Below are 3,610 nucleotides of genomic sequence, written 5' to 3'. Positions count from 1 at the left end.
TACCTTGTTCATACAAGGAAGAAGGAATCGTTCCTTCCAAGAAAAAAGGAAAACAATACAACAGAGAGCCAATTTCAAGATCCGTTCATTTCGAGATGCCTGGACACACAGCATCTGAAAGACTGGAGATCATAGGAAGTAGGAAATACAGACAGAGGGAGTCAATTCCAGAGTTGACCTGCTCCATTAATTAAGAACTAGGAGTAATGGTTAACTCCAGCATTAAAAAGCTGGACAGACAAGGGATAAGAGTTTGTTGCTAGATGGGTCCTATGGGCCCATTGTAGAAGTGGAGGGATGCAAGCAGACAGCTCAGATGAGCAGTGACCACTGAAGTAGCGACAGGAAAAAGATGAAGATGCAACAATGCGGCGAAGAGACAGGTTGATGACAGCCAGTAAGAGAAGGAGAGTTAATGAAATGAAAAGCCTTTGACTCCACCTAGTTGAGAAAAGCTGTGTGTGGGAAGCCTCCCAACACAAGAGTTGTGCTCAGCACAGGGGCAAATAAAACCCGTGTATGAAGTCAACAACTGTGCAGGGGTAAAGAATGTACACAGTCAGCTCAGCACAACTAATCTCTTGGGAGCAGAGAATTAAACCCCAAGTATGTTTAACCCCTAATACGCGGCCAATGGACAGCCGACCCCCCCCCCAGGTGGCGGCATTCGATCGCGGTCCGAGTACCTGTAGGAAAATCTTAGCCAAAAATCAGAGATTAACCCTAGAACATTATACTTGGTATGCCAGATAGTACTTACATTCAGCTTTCTCCAGAGACCGGTGTTGAGCCTTCGTGGACTACCCAAGGACTTGTGGAGACTTGCAAAGTTGGGTAACAAAATCTTCACTTTCACACCTCCAGCAACCCAGTTTCCCCTCTACCACAGCCTCATTCTGTCACAGTAAACTTTATACTACAACATACAGGTAGTTTGGAATCCGTATTTGTACAATAAGCACTGAAAATAAGGCTAAAATCAACGAAGCGTACGGCCGACATGCAGCGCGGCGGCGGTCTTCCCGTCACTCAACAAACATTTCTATTTTCACGGCTAAAAACACGTATACTACATTATTTTCAATCATATTACTTCCCAGAAGATCACCGCAGCACGCTTTTTATTCTGCCTTACGCCCGTCACTTTATTCTCGTTCCTGTCGACTGCTCACACTGACTCGGAAGAGCTAGAACTTGCCATAATGTCACTTTGAAAGCCTGCGGTAAACTGACGCTAAACAGGGGCAAACTCTGCGAAAAAAAGCTAGTGTGACAACTGGGGAAACAAGCGTTTCCTATTAGCATAAACTGCTTGTGAGAGGAGAGTGCAGATTTACAGTTCTGAGCAGTCAGAGCGCTGCCATGTATCACAGCCAGGCTGGCAGGGCCGTGGGGGGGGGGGGAAACGCGATACTTGACAACAACAGAGGTCAGTAGTACAAAAGTAAAGTATGCTAATTGTAGCTAAAGGGTGGTGGTATTGATAGACAATACCAGCTGGAACGTCCTTACCCGCGTTTATTCAAAATTAACTCAAATCGCAAATGCGACGATCCGCCGTTATGTCCTTTTCGGCGAGCGTCGCAAACGCGACGCCCTGCGTTTTAGGGGTTAAAAATTATGCAGGATTGATCTGGATATTATTAAACATTAGTGGGTACTCCTGTGGAAGATTTTGTCGAGTTGATAGGTGTCAGAACTGAGTCTTTGATGCATTAAAAACAAGAAGATTACTTTTACCCCAGTCAGAGATAAGAACTAAGTCAGACATTACGTGTGCCATAGCCTCATCCTCTGTTTGTTGAAGTAACAGCTGAGAAGGATGCTGCAAGAAAAGAATGGAAAGGGCAAAGGTAGAATCATCAGCATATGAGTGGATAGGGTTAGATGAACAGCTTACAAGGTCATTGATGAATAAAAGGAAGAGAGTTGGTGATAGGACAAAGCCCTGAGGAACACCATTGTTGATAGATCTAAAAGAAGAACAGTGGCTGTCTACAACAGCAGCTATAGAATGACCAGAAAGGAAGCTATGAATGAAGGCACAGATAGGATATAAAGCGTAAAAGGGCAGTTTATGCCAGACTCAATCAAAAGCCTCTGAGATGTCAATTGCAATGGCAAAGCTTTCACCAAAGTCCCGATAGGAGGATGACCAGAAGTCTGAGAGACAGGTGAGACGACTGCCAGTGGAGCACCTCTGACAGAACCCATACTGATGATCAGAAAGAAGGCTGTGAAATGAAAGATGCTTTAAAATTTTTCTAAGAAAAGACTCAATATTTTTAAGACACAGGATGTTAAAGCAACTGGGCAATGGTTAGATGGTTGGGAATGGTCACCCTTCTTTGGGACAGGCTGAATGAGGGCAAACGTTCAGCAAGAAGGAAAGGTACAAGTTGATAGACAAAGATGAAAGTCTTTACCTGGGCAGGGTGTAAGTACAGAAGTACAGTTCTTGAGGACAACAGGAGGGTCCCCATCAGGCCCATATGCCCTGCTAGTACTGAAGCCAGTGATGGAAGAAAATACATCAGCTAATGAAGTTTTGATTTAAGCCATGAGGAAGTCACACGGAGGAAGTCATGGAGGAACAGCACCAGAATCATCTAAGGTGGAATTGCAGGAGAAAGTCTGAGAAGAGATCTGCTTTATCAGTGGAAGAAATAGCTACAGAGCCATCAGAGTAAAGAGAGGAGGAAACGATGATGAGATAAAGTTGTTAGAAAGGTTTTTGGCAAGGTGCTAGAAGGAGCAGGAAGAATTTGAATTGGAGAGTTGAGAGCATTTAGTATGGATTAAATTACTTTTAGCAGAGTGAAGAACAGACTTAGCACAATTCCAGGCGGAAACATAAAAAAGATGTGATTCAGGGGTGGGTCAGCTCCGGTACCTTTTATAGGCCCCCTCCTTGTTGTGGACAACATTAAAACAAGCATGATTAAACCAAGGCTTTTTTTGCATTAGTCAAAGGATATAAGAAGGGAATGCACGTTTCCATGCCCAAGAGAATAACCTCCGTAGTGCACAAGGCACACTCAGATGGCTCCCGACCATGGAAGCAATAATCATTCCAGGGAAAATCAAAGAAGTACAGTACTGCCTGAGGGTCTTTCAATCAGCTGCTCCAAAGTGCTACAACCGACATTTCTTTGGAGGGTCCACAGGTCTTTCTCGAGCAGGTTAAGGTACTGTAATAAGGTTATGATCGGAAGAGCCCAACTGAGAGGAAAGATTAACAGCATAAGCAGAAGGATTAGTTGTAAGGAAGTGGTGAAGTATGCTGAAACTCTCTCCAAGACAGTCAGGGATACGGGTAGGGTGTTGTACAAGCTGCAATAAGTCATTAAGGATAGAAAAAACTTAGACTTGTTCACCAGGAGGATCAGTGAAAGGAGAGGAGAGCCAAAGGTGGTGGTGAATGTTGAAATCTCCTAGAATGGAGATATCAGAGAAAGGAGAAATGGATAGGATGTGTTCCATTGTAGAAGACAGTCAAGGAATTTTTCATAGTCAGTAGAATTAGGGAATAAGTAAACAGCACAGATATATTTAGTCAGGGAATGACTGGAAAGCTGAAGCCAGAGAGTAAAGAATTCAGAAGAATCAA

The sequence above is a fragment of the Coenobita brevimanus genome, chromosome 15, assembly GCF_032717465.1.
Source record: "Coenobita brevimanus isolate Jiangsu-jjx chromosome 15, ASM3271746v2, whole genome shotgun sequence".
Classification (NCBI taxonomy): Eukaryota; Metazoa; Arthropoda; class Malacostraca; order Decapoda; family Coenobitidae; genus Coenobita; species Coenobita brevimanus.
Note: the sequence above shows the minus strand (reverse complement) of the source record.